Below are 22,794 nucleotides of genomic sequence, written 5' to 3' on the forward strand. Positions count from 1 at the left end.
CCCTGTCACTTAGTGCCTGGCACATAGTAAGCACTTAAATACTGTAAAATATCAAAAAGAAAACCTAAAACCACACTCTAAGTCTACTCCAGGCTCAAACAGGTGTCCCTTGCCTTTAAAGTCCAAAATAATCAAGCCGACCAGAAATTTCTGAACTATCGATATAAAGAAGGCCTTTAAGGGCTCCAAAGCTATCTACAAATCAACCAATACCTATAAATAGTTTCATTCTTTTCTTGCCCTAAGCCCTGGACAAAATATACTTCTTTGAGCCTGCACAAGTAAACCCCCAGACCCCTAAAAAGATCTACATTAGGCCAACAAATGGTTTCCAACAAAGATTCTTCTTCAGGATCAACTTTATTATAGCTCTCAACATGCAGTTACACATTGTCCAGTCCCTCTCCGTGAATGCTGAAGCTGTTCAATATTTACAACCTTTTTCAGATGCTCTTCTAATCCCTTTTACTTTTATGGCTTTTGGCAACATTCACTGAACAACAGAAAGTTTATAAGTCTTAGGTTATGACAAACTAACAGAGTTTCTGCATTAGCGCTTATCTCCTAGACTACATCTGCAGGCCAAGATGTTGAATGATTTCGTAGTGATAGAAGGAGAGAGGAGAAAGCAACAATCGCCATCTACCACACTGCTGTCGTCGTTGCTATACAGCTGAGAACGATAGACACCATATCAAACAACTCGATTAGTTCCATCTGTGCTGAGGCGGATATCCAGCAGACACTGGCAACAACCCACGCTGACAGTTCAGCAACAGCGAGGGATCCCGGGGCCCCAAGTGGTGACGATGGGCGGCGATAGCACGGTCACTCGGTAGGACTGAATGATGCTTTGGGGATGAAAGGTGAAATTAGTTCTTACCGCAACTGCCAGGCATTTGAAATCCCTGCCACTGCTATAAGGAGCCAGCAGACATTGCATAGAAGTTGGTCGGGGCGAGAGCTGCTTTGGCTTCCCAGAGGCCTGGTGAGGACAATGAAAATCCCCCACTAGTCTGGGCAATGACAGGGATCCCGCTGGCTGAGAGAGCTGGAGCAGCAGGGTCTCGGGCCAACTTTCTCACCCTCCTCATCTCCCCTCCATCCCCTCCGCCGCCCAGGGCTGTGCAAGATTCCCTGCAGAGCAGGAGACATTACTGGCAGCTGCCTGGCCCTCTCCTCAACTTCAGATGGTGACAGGCACCATCTATCTTCCTTTCTCTCTCATCCGTACCCCCACACACCCAACTCCTCCCCCGCCCTTCCCACCACACTCCCCCAGTGAGAGGTAGCCCAATCCTGGGCCACTGTAGTCAGTCAATTAATCCTACTTATCAATCAATCAATAGTATTTATTGAGTGCTTACTGTGTGCAGAGCACTGTACTAAGTGCTTGGGAAGTACAAGTTGGCAACATATAGAGACAGTCCCTACCCAACAGTGGGCTCACAGTCTAGAATGGGGAGATAGAGAACAAAACCAAACATACTAACAAAATAAAATAAATAGAATAGATATGTACAAGTAAAATAAATAGAGTAATATGTACAAACATATACATATATACAGGTGCTGTGGGGAAGGGAAGGAGGTAATCAATCATATTTATTGAGTGCTTGGGTAGAGCACTGTACTAAGTGCTTGAGAGAGGTACAATATAATAAACAGATTCATTCCCTGCCCACAACAAACTTACAGTCTAGAGGGACGTCTGTAGAGTCTACAGTGAAGCAGCGTGGCTCAGTGGAAAGAGCCCGGGCTTTGGAGTAAGTGGTCATGGGTTCAAATTCCGGCTCCGCCAATTGTCAGCTGTGTGACTTTGGGCAGGTCACAACTTCTCTGTGCCTCAGTTCCCTCATCTGTAAACTGGGGATTGACGGTGAGCCCCCGTGGGACAACCTGACCACCTTGTAACCTCCCCAGTGCTTAGAACAGTGCTTTGCACATAGTAAGCGCTTAATAAATGCCATCATTATTAAAGACTGTGAGCCCACTGTTGGGTAGGGACCATCTCTATATGTTTCCCTCTTTCCCAGTATGCATTTAATAAGTGAAAATAAATTTCTCAGACCATCATTTGAGACTATTGAGGAGCTATGAAAGGAGAAACACCGTGAGAAGCAATATGGCCTTTCGGAAAGACCATGGGCCTGGGAATTGGAAGGACATGAGTTCTAATCCCAACTTTGCCACTTGTCTTCTGTGTGACTTTGGGCAAAACATTTCACTTCTCTGTGCTTTAGTTTCCTCATTTGTAAAATGGGAATTTGGTGAGCCCCATGTGGGACAGGGACTATGCCCAACCTGATTAGCTTGTATCTATCCTAGTGTTTAGTATAGTTCTTGGTGCAGAGTAACCACTTAATAAATACCACAGCTCTTAAGGGCACGAATTGTGTCTAATATCTATTGTACTCTCCCAAGTGCTCAGTACAGTGATCTGCACAGAGTAAGTGCTCAATAAATGCTATTGATTGATATAGGTCTAGAGGAGGTAGCATAGCCTAGTGGAAAGAGCACAAGAATGGGAGTTGGGAGACCCAGGTTTGAGTCCCAGCTTTGCTGCTGGCCTATTTTGTGACCTTGGGCAACACTATGTATCTAGGCCTCAATTTCCTCAGCTGTACAATGGGCATAATATAGATTGTAAACCCCAAGGAAAAGGGACCTTGTCTGATACCATAAACCATACTTAACCCAGTACTAAGCACATAGTAAGCATTGATAAGTGCCTTAAATAGTTTTATTTTAAGTCCAAATAGACACTATTTTTGTTTGCAGAGTTTCGCTCTTTGCTAATCTATACAGCTGTCAAAAGGGTGTGAACTTATCTCAAGTGCATCATTAATCTATTAATCAGTGGTATTTGCTGACCATCTACTGGGTGTGAAGACCCACAGTAGTTGCTTGAAAAAAGTACAACAAAAGCAGGACAAGTTTCCTCTCCTCAAGTAACTTAAAATCTAATTGGGGAGGCAGACAAAAATGACTTATAAATAGTATGAGAAGAAGGATAACAAATAGTTCAACAATATCAGGGTGAAGTAGTGGCTACTTTGCTCTGAAAATGTGGGGGGAAGGCAGCATGCCCTGTTAGAAAGAACATGAGCCTGGGAGCCAGGAGACCCAAGTTCTAGTCCCAGGTTGGCCGTTGGTCTGCTGTGTGACGTTAGGCCCTTCACAACCTCTCTGAGCCTCAGTTTCTTTACATATGAAAAGGTGATACAAAATTTGTTTCACTGCCTTAGATTGTGAGTGACATGGGGACAGGGGCTGGGTATGAACAATCATGAATGGTATTTATTTAGTACTTTGTGCAGAGCACTGTACTAAGCACTTGGGAGAGTACAATACAACAGAATTAGATATGTTCCCTGCCCAAAATGAGCTCTAATCCAGTTCTTAGCAGAGTGATATGGCACACAGTAAGTACGTACCACCATAATTGATAATACATATACAAATAAAACCTCTAATGAAAACAGACATCTCTAAGTGGTCAGGGTAGTAATAAAATATGTGAATCCTAGTTAGGAATGAGTGATGGATCGATTGGGCTGTCGTGAACTAACAAAGACTTCCTGAGAGAGGTGGAATTTTTGGAGGACTCTGAAGACGGGGAGAACTGTGGTCCAGCAGATGTGGGGAGGAAAGAAAGCAAGAGAAATGGCATGAGAAAGGGAATGAAGGTGGAAAAGTTGAAGTGAGGAAGAGTTAGGAGGTGATTCTGGGAGGAAAGAAAAAAAGCAAGCAGGATAACTGCGGGTAAATAGTGAATTTACTAGTGAACTGCAGGTGAATTTATTTTTGCTTGTTGCATAGGGAGGTGGGAAACCAGAGTTTTGAGGAGCAGAAAGAGGTGTGCTGATCGATTCTTTTAAAGGTGATATACGCAGCATCCTGAAGTACACATAGGAGAGAGGAGAAGCTGAAGGCAGACCCTTAATAATATAATATATATATATATTAATAATAATGATAGTATTTGTCAAGCACTGTTCTAAGCACTGGGGTAGATACCAGGTAACCAGTTTGTCCCACAAGGGGCTCACAGTCTTAATCCCAATTTTGCAGATAAGGTAACTGAGGTACAGAGAAGTTAAGTGACTTGCCCAAAGTCACCCAACCTCTGGCTTCCATATATATTGCTTCTATTTTGAAATCAAGATGAATAGTTTTGTTGGACCTGACAACATACTGAGCAAGAATTGAGGAATGTACCCTGGCTCATTTATGTGGTGGCCTCAGATAGTTTCACTAAGTATGAGTCATTAGAATAAAACTGTTCTTGATACTCAGGTTATTTCCCTGCAAATTTAATACATATACAATTTATAAATGTTGTTAAATGTCTTCAGAATTCCTGCCTTTTCATGATACAGATTTACTCAAAACATCCCAACTCTCCTACCACTTCCAGAGATTTAAGCAAAAAATTTAACAATTTATGTGTCAGAAGTATTCTTGCATAACTGTATGCTGAGCACTGCCCCAAGCACTTTGGAGAGTACAATAGAGACAAAAGACAAATAAACTTCAAATGAACATTTTATAGAAATGTGCACAGCATATGGTCTGCATGACAACTACGCCCCAAAAAGCAAATTTTGAAGAATACTCGATATGTCACTCTTCAAAGGAGGATTCTTTTAACTAATACAGGTTTTGAAATATCACATTTCACAACTCCTTTTCAAACACACACCAACGGTTCAGAGGACTTAACGTATTATTCATAACCTCAAGCTGGCTTCCTCCTGTTCTGTAATGAAACTAAAATGATTATTCATGGTTCTTTTCACGTTTGTCTAATTTCCTCCTCAATGTGATGCATACTGATGAGGGTTTCACTACACCAACCCAAAGATCATACTGTAAACTGTGTTTTCATCAGGGTACAAAGAACATTTGAAATAAATATGCCCACTTTGGTAGCTGCTTTGTGATTAGGGGAAGCAAGGAAATTTCACAACCACAAACTCAGCTACTTTCCTCTGTAAACTATTGTTCTAACACACTTTGACTGAAATTTTCCAGCTGTGCTCAAGAGTTCTAAAAACCACATGGAAGCCATTCCTTATGGCTTATTTTTAATGATATCCCTTACTTCCCCAGAGTTCTTTATGCCTTATTGCTCCCAAGGTTACAGGATGCACCACAGACATGTGAGAAAACACCAGTATACAATTACGATGCATCCCACAGTGACAAAGTTGCATCACTGCTTTAGGGGTCATTTTTATGCTCTAATTAGTAGTTGAATTTATTAATCACCTACTCTGGGCAAAACACTATACTCGGGGCTGGGGGAAAATACACGGGTGAGAATTAGACGTGGTCCCAGGCCCATACGGAGCTCAAAATCTAAGAATTAAAAAAGGGGAGAGAAGAAATTGCCAGTAGACACATAATCAGTCATATTTGATCACTTACTGTGTGCAGAACACTGTACTAAGCCCTTGGGAGAGTACAGTATAACACGCTCCCTGCCCACAAGGAGCTTACAGTGTAGGAAAGATGAAATGATTTAAAAAATCCCAAAACAAAGTTAATGACAAGGACAATAGTAAATGTACAAAAGTACTGAGCCTAAAGGAACAAGAATTTAATGTTTGTCTCGGTTCAAATTACAGTAGTTACAAAAATCTTCTAGACTGTGAGCCCACTGTTGGGTAGGGACTGTCTCTATATGTTGACAACTTGTACCTCCCAAGTGCTTAATACAGTGCTCTGCACACAGTAAGCGCTCAATAAATACAATTGATTGATTGATTGAATCACTGCTGCTGCCACCCAACCTCCTAAAGTTGAGAAGCCTTCATGTTGTCAATGATTTCTCCTTCTTTTAGAACCGGAGACGAGGCTGATGGGAAGCCCTAAAGGCACTGGAGGTGGGAGGCTTCTTCTCCCCTTGGCCTTGGTAGAGAAAAAAAAAAGTCAAGTGAAGGGGCAGGAGCCTCATATTGCTGATTCTTATCCCTTCATAGGAAAGGAAAGTCTATGAAAATGTGCTACCTGATTCAGTTTTTTCCTTTGTGCTTTGAACTCAAAACATCTCTCCAGAAACCATGAAAATCCCAGGAGTGGGAGGCGAAAGAGAAGAGAAAGAAGAAGGGAGAAGATTTTACAGGAACAGTTGAGCCAGAGATCAGATCCAAAGAAAGTGAACAGTTGGGATGACTAAGACAGAGATGCTTCTTTAAAAAGAAACAAACAAAAAACCAGAAAACCCAAAACTTATGTTCACTCGCCTTCTATAATGTGGAGTGTTCCTTGTTTTCTTGTTGCTGACCCATGTGAAAGTGTTATATGAAACATAACCAGCAAGGATTGAAAATTCATTCAATCATATTTATTGAGCACTTACTGTGTGCAGAGCACTGTACTAAGTGCTTGGAAAGTACAATTCAGCAACAGATACAGTGAATACACAACAACGGGCTCACAGTCCTTGCTGGTTAAGCTATAATTAAAAGGCAATACTATTTCAAGTGAAACTAGTATTTGCATTCTGGAAAATATTGCCTTCAAACTGAAACTTTCCCTGAAAGTTTGTGGTTAGGAATAAATATACTTTTAGACAACTTGATAAATCACTGATTTTAGAATGCTTATTGTGTGCAAAGCACTGTATTAAACATTTGGGGAAATATGCCCCATCCCTATGCAGCAGAAACCTTGTGACTACATTTTAGACTGTGAGCCCACTGTTGGGTAGGGACTGTCTCTATATGTTGCCAACTTGTACTTCCCAAGTGCTTAGTACAGTGCTCTGCACACAGTAAGCGCTCACTAAATACGATCAATGATGATGACTACCAGGCCTGTGCCCCAAACCTATGCTGCAGACAAATGGCAGCAAACCTTGTGACTCCCAGGCCCATGCCCTGTCCCTATGCAGTAGAAACCTTGTGATTACCTTTTAGACTGTGAGCCCACTGTTGGGTAGGGACTGTCTCTATATGTTGCCAACTTGTACTTCCCAAGCGCTTAGTACAGTGCTCTGTAACATGAAGTGCTCACTAAATACGATTGATGATGATGACTCCAAGGCCCGTGCCCTAATCCCATGCAGTAGACAAATGGCAGCAAACCTTGTGACTACCAGGCCCATGCCCCGTCCCTGTGCAGCAGAAGCCTTGTGACACATTTTAGACTGTGAGCCCACTGTTGGGTAGGGACTGTCTCTATATGTTTCCAACTTGTACTTCCCAAGCGCTTAGTACAGTGCTCTATACACAGTTAGCGCTTAATAAATACGATGGATGATGATGACTACCAGGCCCGTGCCCCAAACCTATGCAGCAGACAAATGGCAGCAAACCTTGTGACTACCAGGCCCATGCCCCATCCCTATGCAGCAGAAAACTGGTGACTACCTTTTAGACTGTGAGCCCACTGTTGGATAGGGACTGTCTCTATATGTTTCCAACTTGTACTTCGCAGGCGCTTAGTACAGTGCTCTGCACACAGTAAGCGCTCAATAAATACAATTGATGATGATGACTACCAGGCCTGTGCCCTAACCCTATGCAGCACACAAGTGGCAGCAAAGCTTGTGACTACCAGGTCCATGCCCCATCCCTATGCAGCAGAAACCTTGTGACTACCTTTTAGACTGTGAGCCCACTGTTGGGTAGGGACTGTCTCTATATGTTGCCAACTTGTACTTCCCAAACGCTTAGTACAGTGCTCTGCACACAGTAAGTGCTTAATAAATACGACTGATGATGATGACTACCAGGTCCGTGCCCTAACCCCATGCAGCAAATGGCAGCAAACCTTGTGACTACCAGGCCCATGCCCCATCCCTATGCAGCAGGAAACTGGTGACTACCTTTTAGACTGTGAGCCCACTGTTGGATAGGGACTGTCTCTATATGTTTCCAACTTGTACTTCCCAAGCGCTTAGTACAGTGCTCTGCACACAGAAAGCGCTCAATAAATACAATTGATGATGATGACTACCAGGCCCGTGCCCTAACCCTATGCAGCAGACAAGTGGCAGCAAAGCTTGTGACTACCAGGTCCATGCCCCATCCCTATGCAGTAGAAACCTTGTGACTACCTTTTAGACTGTGAGCCCACTGTTGGGTAGGGACTGTCTCTATATGTTGCCAACTTGTACTTCCCAAACGCTTAGTAAAGTGCTCTGCACACAGTAAGTGCTCAATAAATATGACTTATGATGATGACTACCAGGTCCGTGCCCTAACCCCATGCAGCAGACAGATGGAAGCAAACCTTGTGACTACCAGGCCCATGCCGCGTCCCCATGCAGCAGAAAACTTGTGACTACCTTTTAGACTGTGAGCCCACTGTTGGATAGGGACTGTCTCTATATGTTTCCAAATTGTACTTCCCAAGCACTTAGTACAGTGCTCTGCACACAGTAAGCGCTCAATAAATACGATTGATGATGATGACTACCAGGCCCGTGCCCTAACCCTATGCAGCAGACAAGTGGCAGCAAAGCTTGTGACTACCAGGTCCATGCCCCATCCCTATGTCCCAGAAACCTTGTGACTGCCTTTTAGACTGTGAGCCCACTGTTGGGTAGGGACGGTCTCTATATGTTGCCAACTTGCACTTCCCAAGCGCTTAGTACAGTGCTCTGCACACAGTAAGCGCTCAATAAATATGATTGATGATAATGACTACCAGGCCCGTGCCCTAACCCTATGCAGCAGACAAGTGGCAGCAAAGCTTGCGACTACCAGGCCAATGCCCCATCCCTATACAGCAGAAACCTTGTGATTGCCTTTTAGACTGTGAGCCTACTGTTGGGTAGGGACTGTCTCTATCTGTTGCCAACTTGTACTTCCCAAGCGCTTAGTACACTGCTCTGCACACAGTAAGCGCTCACTAAATACGATTGATGATGATGACTACCAGGCCTGTGCCCCAAACCTATGCAGCAGACAAATGGCAGCAAACCTTGTGACTACCAGGCCCATGCCCCGTCCCAATGCAGCAGAAAACTGGTGACTACCTTTTAGACTGTGAGCCCACGGTTGGGTAGGGACTGTCTCTATATGTTTCCAACTTGTACTTCCCAAGCACTTAGTACAGTGCTCTGCACACAGTAAGCGCTCAATAAATACGATTGATGATGATGACTACCAGGCCTGTGCCCTAACTCTATGCAGCAGACAAGTGGCAGCAAAGCTTGTGACTACCAGGTCCATGCCCCATCCCTATGCAGCAGAAACCTTTTGACTACCTTTTAGACTGTGAGCCTACTGTTGGGTAGGGACTGTGTCTATATGTTGCCAACTTGTACTTCCCAAGCAGTTAGTACAGTGCTCTGCACACAGTAAGCGCTCAATAAATATGATTGATGATGATGACTACCAGGCCCGTGCAACAAACCTATGCAGCAGACAAATGGCAGCAAAGCTTGTGACTACCAGGCCCATGCCCCGTCCCTATGCAGCAGAAAACTTGTGACTACCTTTTCGACTGTGAGCCCACTGTTGGGTAGGGACTGTCTCTATATGTTGCCAACTTGTACTTCCCAAGCGCTTAGTACAGTGGTCTGCACACAGTAAGCGCTCACTAAATACGATTGATGATGATGACTACCAGGCTTGTGCCCCAAACCTATGCAGCAGACAAATGGCAGCAAACCTTGTGACTACCAGGCCCATGCCCCGTCCCCATGCAGCAGAAAACTTGTGACTACCTTTTAGACTGTGAGCCCACTGTTGGATAGGGACTGTCTCTATATGTTTCCAAATTGTACTTCCCAAGCACTTAGTACAGTGCTCTGCACACAGTAAGCGCTCAATAAATACGATTGATGATGATGACTACGAGGCCCGTGCCCTAACCCTATGCAGCAGACAAGTGGCAGCAAAGCTTGCGACTACCAGGTCCATGCCCCATCCCTATACAGCAGAAACCTTGTGATTGCCTTTTAGACTGTGAGCCTACTGTTGGGTAGGGACTGTCTCTATATGTTGCCAACTTGTACTTCCCAAGCACTTAGTACACTGCTCTGCACACAGTAAGCGCTCACTAAATACGATTGATGATGATGACTACCAGGCCTGTGCCCCAAACCTATGCAGCAGACAAATGGCAGCAAACCTTATGACTACCAGGCCCATGCCTCGTCCCAATGCAGCAGAAAACTGGTGACTATCTTTTAGACTGTGAGCCCACTGTTGGGTAGGGACTGTCTCTATATGTTTCCAACTTGTACTTGCCAAGCACTTAGTACAGTGCTCTGCACACAGTAAGCGCTCAATAAATACAATTGGTGATGATGACTACCAGGCCTGTGCCCTAACTCTATGCAGCAGACAAGTGGCAGCAAAGCTTGTGACTACCAGGTCCATGCCCCGTCCCTATGCAGCAGGAAACTTGTGACTACCTTTTAGACTGTGAGCCCACGGTTGGGTAGGGACTGTCTCTATATGTTGCCAACTTGTACTTGCCAAGCACTTAGTACAGTGCTCTGCACACAGTAAGCTTTCAATAAATACGATTGATGATGATGACTACCAGGCCTGTGCCCTAACTCTATGCAGCAGACAAGTAGCAGCAAAGCTTGTGACTACCAGGTCCATGCCCCATCCCAATGCAGCAGAAACCTTTTGACTACCTTTTAGACTGTGAGCCCACTGTTGGGTAGGGACTGTCTCTATATGTTGCCAACTTGCACTTCCCAAGCAGTTAGTACAGTGCTCTGCACACAGTAAGCGCTCAATAAATATGATTGATGATGATGACTACCGGGCCCGTGCAACAAACCTATGCAGCAGACAAATGGCAGCAAAGCTTGTGACTACCAGGCCCATGCCCCGTCCCTATGCAGCAGAAAACTGGTGACTACCTTTTAGACTGTGAGCCCACTGTTGGGTAGGGACTGTCTCTATATGTTGCCAACTTGTACTTCCCAAGTGCTTAGTACAGTGGTCTGCACACAGTAAGCTCTCACCAAATACAATTGATGATGATGACTACCAGGCTTGTGCCCCAAAAATATGCAGCAGACAAATGGCAGCAAAGCTTGTGACTACCAGGTCCATGCCTCATCAATATGCAGCAGAAACCTTGTGACTACCTTTTAGACTGTGAGCCCACTGTTGGGTAGGGACTGTCTCTATATGTTGCCAACTTGTACTTCCCGAGCGCTTACTACAGTGCTCTGCACACAGTAAGTGCTCTGCACACAGTAAGTGCTCACTAAATACGATTAATGATGATGACTACCAGGCCTGTGCCCCAAACCTATGCAGCAGACAAATGGCAGCAAACCTTGTGACTACCAGGTCCATGCCCCGTTCCAATGCAGCAGAAAACTGGTGACTACCTTTTAAACTGTGAGCCCACTGTTGGGTAGGGACTGTCTCTATATGTTTCCAACTTGTACTTCCCAAGCACTTAGTACAGTGCTCTGCACACAGTAAGCGCTCAATAAATACGATTGATGATGATGACTACCAGGCCTGTGCCCTAACCCTCTGCAGCAGACAAGTGGCAGCAAAGCTTGTGACTACCAGGTCCATGCCCCATCCCTATGCAGCAGAAACCTTTTGACTACCTTTTAGACTGTGAGCCCACTGTTGGGTAGGGACTGTCTCTATATGTTGCCAACTTGTACTTCCCAAGTGCTTAGTACAGTGCTCTGCACATAGTAAGCGCTCACTAAATACGATTGATGATGATGACTACCAGGCCTGTGCCCCAAACCTATGCAGCAGACAAATGGCCGCAAACCTTGTGACTACCACGCCCACGCCCCGTCCCTACGCAGCAGAAGCCTTGTGACTACCTTTTAGACTGTGAGCCTACTGTTGGGTAGGGACTGTCTCTATATGTTGCCAACTTGTCCTTCCCAAGCGCTTAGTACAGTGCTCTGCACACAGTAAGCGCTCAATAAATACGATTGATGATGATGACTACCAGGCCTGTGCCCCAAACCTATGCAGCAGACAAATGGCAGCAAACCTTGTGACTACCAGGCCCATGCCCCGTCCCAATGCAGCAGAAAACTGGTGACTACCTTTTAGACTGTGAGCCCACTGTTGGGTAGGGACTGTCTCTATATGTTTCCAACTTGTACTTCCCAAGCACTTAGTACAGTGCTCTGCACACAGTAAGCACTCAATAAATACGATTGATGATGATGACTACCAGGCCTGTGCCCTAACCCTATGCAGCAGACAAGTGGCAGCAAAGCTTGTGACTACCAGGTCCATGCCCCATCCTTATGCAGCAAAAACCTTTTGACTACCTTTTAGACTGTGAGCCCACTGTTGGGTAGGGACTGTCTCTATATGTTGCCAACTTGTACTTCCCAAGCGCTTAGTACAGTGCTCTGCACACAGTAAGTGCTTAATAAATACGATTGATGATGATGACTACCAGGTCCGTGCCCTAACCCCATGCAGCAAATGGCAGCAAACCTTGTGACTACCAGGCCCATGCCCCATCCCTATGCAGCAGGAAACTGGTGACTACCTTTTAGACTGTGAGCCCACTGTTGGATAGGGACTGTCTCTATATGTTTCCAACTTGTACTTCCAAAGCGCTTAGTACAGTGCTCTGCACACAGAAAGCGCTCAATAAATACAATTGATGATGATGACTACCAGGCCCGTGCCCTAACCCTATGCAGCAGACAAGTGGCAGCAAAGCTTGTGACTACCAGGTCCATGCCCCATCCCTATGCAGTAGAAACCTTGTGACTACCTTTTAGACTGTGAGCCCACTGTTGGGTAGGGACTGTCTCTATATGTTGCCAACTTGTACGTCCCAAACGCTTAGTAAAGTGCTCTGCACACAGTAAGTGCTCAATAAATATGACTGATGATGATGACTACCAGGCCTGTGCCCCAACTCTATGCAGCAGACAAGTGGCAGCAAAGCTTGTGACTACCAGGTCCATGCCCCATCCCAATGCAGCAGAAACCTTTTGACTACCTTTTAGACTGTGAGCCCACTGTTGGGTAGGGACTGTCTCTATATGTTGCCAACTTGCACTTCCCAAGCAGTTAGTACAGTGCTCTGCACACAGTAAGCGCTCAATAAATATGATTGATGATGATGACTACCAGGCCCATGCAACAAACCTATGCAGCAGACAAATGGCAGCAAAGCTTGTGACTACCAGGCCCATGGCCCGTCCCTATGCAGCAGAAAACTTGTGACTAACTTTTAGACTGTGAGCCCACTGTTGGGTAGGGACTGTCTCTATATGTTGCCAACTTGTACTTCCCAAGTGCTTAGTACAGTTGTCTGCACACAGTAAGCGCTCACTAAATACGATTGATGATGATGACTACCAGGCTTGTGCCCCAAACCTATGCAGCAGACAAATGGCAGCAAAGCTTGTGACTACCAGGTCCATGCCTCATCAATATGCAGCAGAAACCTTGTGACTACCTTTTAGACTGTGAGCCCACTGTTGGGCAGGGACTGTCTCTGTATGTTGCCAACTTGTACTTCCCGAGCGCTTACTACAGTGCTCTGCACACAGTAAGCGCTCAATAAATACGATTAATGATGATGACTACCAAGCCTGTGCCCCAAACCTATGCAGCAGACAAATGGCAGCAAACCTTGTGACTACCAGGTCCATGCCCCGTTCCAATGCAGCACAAAACTGGTGACTACCTTTTAGACTGTGAGCCCACTGTTGGGTAGGGACTGTCTCTATATGTTTCCAACTTGTACTTCCCAAGCACTTAGTACAGTGCTCTGCACACAGTAAGCGCTCAATAAATACGATTGATGATGATGACTACCAGGCCTGTGCCCTAACCCTATGCAGCAGACAAGTGGCAGCAAAGCTTGTGACTACCAGGTCCATGCCCCATCCCTATGCAGCAGAAACCTTTTGACTACCTTTTAGACTGTGAGCCCACTGTTGGGTAGGGACTGTCTCTATCTGTTGCCAACTTGTACTTCCCAAGTGCTTAGTACACTGCTCTGCACACAGTAAGCGCTCACTAAATACGATTGATGATGATGACTACCAGGCCAGTGCCCCAAACCTATGCAGCAGACAAATGGCAGCAAACCTTGTGACTACCAGGCCCATGCCCCGTCCCAGTGCAGCAGAAAACTGGTGACTACCTTTTAGACTGTGAGCCCACTGTTGGGTAGGGACTGTCTCTATATGTTGCCAACTTGTACTTGCCAAGCACTTAGTACAGTGCTCTGCACACAGTAAGCGCTCAATAAATACGATTGATGATGATGACTACCAGGCCTGTGCCTTAACTTTATGCAGCAGACAAGTGGCAGCAAAGCTTGTAACTACCAGGTCCATGCCCCATCCCAATGCAGCAGAAACCTTTTTACTACCTTTTAGACTGTGAGCCCACTGTTGGGTAGGGACTGTCTCTATATGTTGCCAACTTGCACTTCCCAAGCAGTTAGTACAGTGCTCTGCACACAGTAAGCGCTCAATAAATATGATTGATGATGATGACTACCAGGCCCGTGCAACAAACCTATGCAGCAGACAAATGGCAGCAAAGCTTGTGACTACCAGGCCCATGCCCCGTCCCTATGCAGCAGAAAACTGGTGACTACCTTTTAGACTGTGAGCCCACTGTTGGGTAGGAACTGTCTCTATATGTTGCCAACTTGTACTTCCCAAGTGCTTAGTACAGTGGTCTGCACACAGTAAGCGCTCACTAAATACGATTGATGATGATGACTACCAGGCTTGTGCCCCAAACCTATGCAGCAGACAAATGGCAGCAACCTTGTGACTACTAGGCCCATGCCCCGTCCCCATGCAGCAGAAAACTTGTGACTACCTTTTAGACTGTGAGCCCACTGTTGGATAGGGACTGTCTCTATATGTTTCCAAATTGTACTTCCCAAGCACTTAGTACAGTGCTCTGCACACAGTAAGCGCTCAATAAATACGATTGATGATGATGACTACCAGGCCCGTGTCCTAACCTTATGCAGCAGACAAGTGGCAGCAAAGCTTGCGACTACCAGGTCCATGCCCCATCCCTATACAGCAGAAACCTTGTGATTGCCTTTTAGACTGTGAGGCTACTGTTGGGTAGGGACTGTCTCTATCTGTTGCCAACTTGTACTTGCCAAGCACTTAGTACACTGCTCTGTACACAGTAAGCGCTCAAAAAATACGATTGATGATGATGACTACCAGGCCTGTGCCCTAACTCTATGCAGCAGACAAGTGGCAGCAAAGCTTGTGACTACCAGGTCCATGCCCCATCCCAATGCAGCAGAAACCTTTTGACTACCTTTTAGACTGTGAGCCCACTGTTGGGTAGGGACTGTCTCTATATGTTGCCAACTTGCACTTCCCAAGCAGTTAGTACAGTGCTCTGCACACAGTAAGCGCTCAATAAATATGATTGATGATGATGACTACCAGGCCCGTGCAACAAACCTATGCAGCAGACAAATGGCAGCAAAGCTTGTGACTACCAGGCCCATGCCCCGTCCCTATGCAGCAGAAAACTTGTGACTACCTTTTAGACTGTGAGCCCACTGTTGGGTAGGGACTGTCTCTATATGTTGCCAACTTGTACTTCCCAAGCGCTTAGTACAGTGCTCTGCACACAGTAAGCACTCAATAAATATGATTGATGATGATGACTACCAGGCCCGTGCCCTAACCCTATGCAGCAGACAAGTGGCAGCAAAGCTTGCGACTACCAGGTCCATGCCCCATCCCTATAAAGCAGAAACCTTGTGATTGCCTTTTAGACTGTGAGCCTACTGTTGGGTAGGGACTGTCTCTATCTGTTGCCAACTTGTACTTCCCAAGCGCTTAGTACACTGCTCTGCACACAGTAAGCGCTCACTAAATACGATTGATGATGATGACTACCAGGCCTGTGCCCCAAACCTATGCAGCAGACAAATGGCAGCAAACCTTGTGACTACCAGGCCCATGCCCCGTCCCAATGCAGCAGAAAACTGGTGACTACCTTTTAGACTGTGAGCCCACTGTTGGGTAGGGACTGTCTCTATACGTTGCCAACTTGTACTTGCCAAGCACTTAGTACAGTGCTCTGCACACAGTAAGCGCTCAATAAATACGATTGATGATGATGACTACCAGGCCTGTGCCCTAACTCTATGCAGCAGACAAGTGGCAGCAAAGCTTGTGACTACCAGGTCCATGCCCCATCCCAATGCAGCAGAAACCTTCTGACTACCTTTTAGACTGTGAGCCCACTGTTGGGTAGGGACTGTCTCTATATGTTGCCAACTTGCACTTCCCAAGCAGTTAGTACAGTGCTCTGCACACAGTAAGCGCTCAATAAATATGATTGATGATGATGACTACCAGGCCCGTGCAACAAACCTATGCAGCAGACAAATGGCAGCAAAGCTTGTGACTACCAGGCCCATGCCCCGTCCCTATGCAGCAGAAAACTTGTGACTACCTTTTAGACTGTGAGCCCACTGTTGGGTAGGGACTGTCTCTATATGTTGCCAACTTGTACTTCCCAAGCGCTTAGTACAGTGCTCTGCACACAGTAAGCGCTCAATAAATATGATTGATGATGATGACTACCAGGCCCGTGCCCTAACCCTATGCAGCAGACAAGTGGCAGCAAAGCTTGCGACTACCAGGTCCATGCCCCATCCCTATAAAGCAGAAACCTTGTGATTGCCTTTTAGACTGTGAGCCTACTGTTGGGTAGGGACTGTCTCTATCTGTTGCCAACTTGTACTTCCCAAGTGCTTAGTACAGTGCTCTGCACACAGTAAGCGCTCACTAAATACGATTGATGATGATGACTACCAGGCCCGTGCCCTAACCCCATGCAGCAGACAAATGGCAGCAAACCTTGTGACTACCAGGCCCAGGCCCCGTCCCAGTGCAGCAGAAAACTGGTGACTGCCTTTTAGACTGTGAGCCCACTGTTGGGTAGGGACTGTCTCTATATGTTTCCAACTTGTACTTCCCAAGCACTTAGTACAGTGCTCTGCACACAGTAAGCGCTCAATAAATACGATTGATGATGATGACTACCAGGCCTGTGCCCTAACCCTATGCAGCAGACAAGTGGCAGCAAAGCTTGTGACTACCAGGCCCATGCCCCATCCCAATACAGCCGAAACCTTGTGACTACATTTTAGACTGTGAGCCCACTGTTGGGTAGGGGCTGTCTCTATATGTTGCCAACTTGTACTTCCCAAGCGCTTAGCAAAGTGCTCTGCACACAGTAAGCGCTCACTAAATACGATCGATGATGATGACTACCAGGTCCGTGCTCTAACCCCAAGCAGCAGACAAATGGCAGCAAACCTTGTGACTCCCAGGCCCATGCCCCGTCCCTATGCAGCAGAAAACTTGTGACTACCTTTTAGACTGTGAGCCCACTGTTGGGTAGGGACTGCCTCTATATGTTGCCAACTTGTACTTCCCAAGCCCTTAGTTAAGTGCTCTGCGCACAGTAAGCGCTCAATAAATACGATTGATGATGATGACTACCAGGCCCGTGCCCCAAACCTATGCAGCAGACAAATGGCAGCAAACCTTGTGACCAAAAGGCAAATGCCCCATCCCTATGCAGCAGAAAACTTGTGACAACCTTTAAGACTGTGAGCCCACTGTTGGGTAGCACTGTCTCTATAGGTTGCCAAATTGTACTTCCCAAGTGCTTAGTACAGTGCTCTGCACACAGTAAGCACTCACTAAATACGATTGATGATGATGACTCCCAGGCCCGTGCCCTACCCCATGCAGCAGACAAATGGCAGCAAACCTTGTGACTACCTGGCCCATGCCCCATCCCTAAGCAGCAGAAAACTGGTGACTACCTTTTAGACTGTGAGCCCAGTGTTGGATAGGGACTGTCTCTACATGTTTCCAACTTGTAATTCCCAAGCGCTTAGTACAGTGCTCTGCACACAGTAAGCGCTCAATAAATACGATTGATGATGATGACTACCAGGCCCGTGCCCTAACCCCATGCAGCAGACAAATGGCAGCAAACCTTGTGACTACCAGGCCCATGCCCCGGCCCTATGCAGCAGAAGCCTTGTGACTACATTTTAGACTGTGAGCCCACTGTTGGGTAGGGACTGTCTCTATATATTGCCAACTTGTACTTCCCAAGCACTTAGTACAGTGCTCTGCACACAGTAAGCGCTCAATAAATACAATTGATGATGATGACGACTAGCAGGCCCGTGCCCCAAACCTATGCAGCAGACAAATGGCAGCAAACCTTGTGACTACCAGGTCCATGCCCCATCCCTATGCCCCAGAAACCTTGTGACTACCTTTTAGACTGTGAGCCCACTGTTGGGTAGGGACTGTCTCTATATGTTGCCAACTTGTACTTCCCAAGTGCTTAGTACAGTGCTCTGCACACAGTAAGCGCTCAATAAATACGATTAATGATGATGACCACCAGGCCCGTGCCCTAACCCTATGCAGCAGACAAGTGGGAGCAAGGCTTGCGACTACCAGGTCCATGCCCCATCCCTATACAGCAGAAACCTTGTGACTGCCTTTTAGACTGTGAGCACACCGTTGGGTAGGGACTGTCTCTATATGTTGCCAACTTGTACTTCCCAAGCGCTTAGTACAGTGCTCTGCACACAGTAAGCGCTCACTAAATACGATTGATGATGATGACTACCAGGCCTGTGCCCCAAACCTATGCAGCAGACAAATGGCCGCAAACCTTGTGACTACCAGGCCCATGCCCCGTCCCTACGCAGCAGAAGCCTTGTGACTACATTTTAGACTGTGAGCCTACTGTTGGGTAGGGACTGTCTCTATATGTTTCCAACTTGTACTTCCCAAGCACTTAGTACAGTGCTCTGCACACAGTAAGCGCTCAATAAATACGATTGATGATGATGACTACCAGGCCTGTGCCCTAACCCTATGCAGCAGACAAGTGGCAGGAAAGCTTGTGACTACCAGGTCCATGCCCCATCCCTATGCAGCAGAAACCTTTTGACTACCTTTTAGACTGTGAGCCCACTGTTGGGTAGGGACTGTCTCTATATGTTGCCAACTTGTACTTCCCAAGCGCTTAGTACAGTGCTCTGCACACAGTAAGCGCTCAATAAATACGATTGATGATGATGACTACCAGGTCCGTGCCCTAACCCCATGCAGCAAATGGCAGCAAGCCTTGTGACTACCAGGCCCATGCCCCATCCCTATGCAGCAGAAAACTGGTGACTACCTTTTAGACTGTGAGCCCACTGTTGGATAGGGACTGTCTCTATATGTTTCCAACTTGTACTTCCCAAGCACTTAGTACAGTGCTCTGCACACAGTAAGCGCTCAATAAATACGATTGATGATGATGATGACTACCAGGCCCGTGCCCTAACCCTATGCAGCAGACAAGTGGCAGCAAAGCTTGTGACTACCAGGTCCATTCCCCATCCCTATGCAGAAGAAACTTTGTGACTACCTTTTAGACTGTGAGCCCACTGTTGCGTGGGACTGTCTCTATATGTTGCCAACTTGTACTTCCCAAGCGCTTAGTACAGTGCTCTGCACACTGTAACCACTCACTAAATACAATTGATGATGATGACTCCCAGGCCCGTGCCCTAACCCCATGAAGCAGACAAATGGCAGCAAACCTTGTGACTACCTGGCCCATGCCCCGTCCCTATGCAGCAGAAAACTGGTGACTACCTTTTAGACTGTGAGCCCACTGTTGGGTAGGGACTGTCTCTATATGTCGCCAACTTGTACTTCCCAAGCGCTTAGTACAGTGCTCTGCACACAGTAAGCGCTCAATAAATACGATTGATGATGATGACTACCAGGCCCGTACAACAAACCTATGCAGCAGACAAATGGCAGCAAAGCTTGTGACTACCAGGCCCATGCCCCGTCCCTATGCAGCAGAAAACTTGTGACTACCTTTTAGACTGTGAGCCCACTGTTGGGTAGGGACTGTCTCTATATGTTGCCAACTTGTACTTCCCAAGCGCTTAGCACAGTGCTCTGCACACAGTAAGCGCTCAATAAATACAATTGATGATGATGATGACTAGCAGGCCTGTGCCCCAATCCTATGCAGCAGACAAATGGCAGCAAACCTTGTGACTACCAGGTCCATGCCCCGGCCCTATGCAGCAGAAAGCTTGTGACTACCTTTTAGACTGTGAGCCCACTGTTGGATAGGGACTGTCTCTATATGTTTCCGACTTGTACTTCCCAAGCGCTTAGTACAGTGCTCTGCACACAGTAAGCGCTCAATAAATACAATTGATGATGATGACTGCCAGGCCCATGCCCTAACCCTATGCAGCAGACAAGTGGCAGCAAAGCTTGTGACTACCAGGTCCATGCCCCATCCCTATGGCCCAGAAACCTTGTGACTACCTTTTAGACTGTGAGCCCACTGTTGGGTAGGGACTGTCTCTATATGTTGCCAACTTGTACTTCCCAAGCGCTTAGTACGGTGCTCTGCACACAGTAAGCGCTCAATAAATACGATTGATGATGATGACTACCAGGCCTGTGCCCCAAACCTATGCAGCAGACAAATGGCAGCAAACCTTGTGACTACCAGGCCCATGCCCCGTCCCTACGCAGCAGAAGCCTTGTGACTACATTTTAGACTGTGAGCCCACTGTTGGGTAGGGACTGTCTCTGTATGTTGCCAACTTGTACTTCCCAAGCGCTTAGTACAGTGCTCTGCACATAGTAAGCGCTCACTAAATACGACTGATGATGATGACTACCCGGCCTGTGCCCCAAACCTATGCAGCAGACAAATGGCAGCAAACCTTGTGACTACCAGGCCCATGCCCCATTCCTATGCAGCAGAAAACTGGTGACTACCTTTTAGACTGTAAGCCCACTGTTGGATAGGGACTGTCTCTTTATGTTTCCAACTTGTACTTCCCAAGCACTTAGTACAGTGCTCTGCACACAGTAAGCGCTCAATAAATACGATTGATGATGATGATGACTATCAGGCCCGTGCCCTAACCCTATGCAGCAGACAAGTGGCAGCGAAGCTTGTGACTACCAGGTCCATGCCCCATCCCTATGCAGCAGAAACTTTGTGACTACCTATTAGACCATGAGCCCACTGTTGGGTAGGACTGTCTCTATAGGTTGCCAACTTGTACTTCCCAAGCGCTTAGTACGGTGCTCTGCACACAGTAAGCGCTCAATAAATACAATTGATGATGATGACTACCAGGCCCGTGCCCTAACCCTATGCAGCAGACATGTGGCAGCAAACCTTGTGACTACCTGGCCCATGCCCCGTCCCTAAGCAGCAGAAAACTGGTGACTACCTTTTAGACTGTGAGCCCAGTGTTGGATAGGGACTGTCTCTATATGTTTCCAACTTGTAATTCCCAAGCGCTTAGTACACTGCTCTGCACACAGTAAGCGCTCACTAAATACGATTGATGATGATGACTACCAGGCCCGTGCCCTAACCCCATGCAGCAGACAAATGGCAGCAAACCTTGTTACTACCAGGCCCATGCCCCGTCTCTATGCAGCAGAACCCTTGTGACTACCTTTTAGACTGTGAGCCCACTGTTGGGTAGGGACTGTCTCTATATGTTGCCAACTTGTACTTCCCAAGCGCTTAGTACAGTGGTCTGCACACAGTAAGCGCTCACTAAATATGATTGATGATGATGACTCCCAGGCCCGTGCCCTAACCCCATGCAGCAGACAAATGGCAGCAAACCTTGTTACTACCAGGCCCATGCCCTGTCCCTATGCAGCAGATGCCTTGTGACTACATTTTAGACTGTGAGTCCACTGTTGGGTAGGGACTGTCTCTATATGTTGCCAACTTGTACTTCCCAAGCGCTTAGTACAGTGCTCTGCACACAGTAAGCGCTCAATAAATACAATTGGTGATGATGACTACCAGGCCCGTGCCCCAAACCTATGCAGCAGACAAATGGCAGCAAACCTTGTGACTACCAGGCCCATGCCCCGTCCCTATGCAGCAAAAAACTTGTGACTACCTTTTAGACTGTGAGCCCACTGTTGGATAGGGACTGTCTCTATATGTTCCCAACTTGTACTTCCCAAGCGCTTAGTACAGTGCTCTGCACACAGTAAGCGCTCAGTAAATACGATTGATGATGATGACTACCAGGCCCGTGCCCTAACCCTATGCAGCAGACAAGTGGCAGCAAAGCTTGTGACTACCAGGTCCATGCCCCATCCCTATACAGCAGAAACCTTGTGACTGCCTTTTAGACTGTGAGCCCACTGTTGGGTAGGGACTGTCTCTATATGTTGCCAACTTGTACTTCCCAAGGGCTTAGTACAGTGCTCTGCACACAGTAAGCACTCAATAAATATGATTGATGATGATGACTCCCAGGCCCGTGCCCTAACCCCATGCAGCAGACAAATCGCAGCAAACTTTGTGACTACCAGGCCCATGCCCCGTCCCTATGCAGCAGAAACCTTGTGACTACCTTTTAGACTGTGAGCCCACTGTTGGGTAGGGACTGTCTCTATATGTTGCTAACTTGTACTTCCCAAGTGCTTAGTACAGTGCTCTGCACACAGTAAGCGCTCAATAAATACGATTGATGATGATGATGATATAATACCATAGAGTTGGTGGACATGATCACTGCCCCAAAGAAGCTTACAATCTTGAGGGAGAGACAGACACTTGCGTTGTTGCTGAAATGCATAGGGCACATTTTGCCTTTAAGAGATTTTTAATTTTTTTTTCAGATTATAAAACTCAAATGGGTAATAATAATAATAATAGCATATATTAAGTGCTTATTATATGCAAAGCACTGTTCTAAGCACTGGGGATTGTTACAAGGTGATCAGGTTGTCCCAAAGGG

At 46.6% G+C, this 22,794-nt stretch overlaps 1 long non-coding RNA gene across 1 annotated transcript in view; it reads right to left on the minus strand.

Moving 5' to 3' along the window:
* Positions 1-407: 407 nt before the first annotated feature.
* LOC119945290 overlaps positions 408-22,794 on the minus strand; it is a 44,534-nt gene continuing 22,147 nt past the window's right edge. The window contains exon 3 of the long non-coding RNA XR_005456165.1: positions 408-851. This is a non-coding gene — a long non-coding RNA (uncharacterized LOC119945290). The remainder of the gene's footprint in view (positions 852-22,794) is intronic.

This window comes from Tachyglossus aculeatus, chromosome 24, assembly GCF_015852505.1.
Source record: "Tachyglossus aculeatus isolate mTacAcu1 chromosome 24, mTacAcu1.pri, whole genome shotgun sequence".
Taxonomy (NCBI): Eukaryota; Metazoa; Chordata; class Mammalia; order Monotremata; family Tachyglossidae; genus Tachyglossus; species Tachyglossus aculeatus.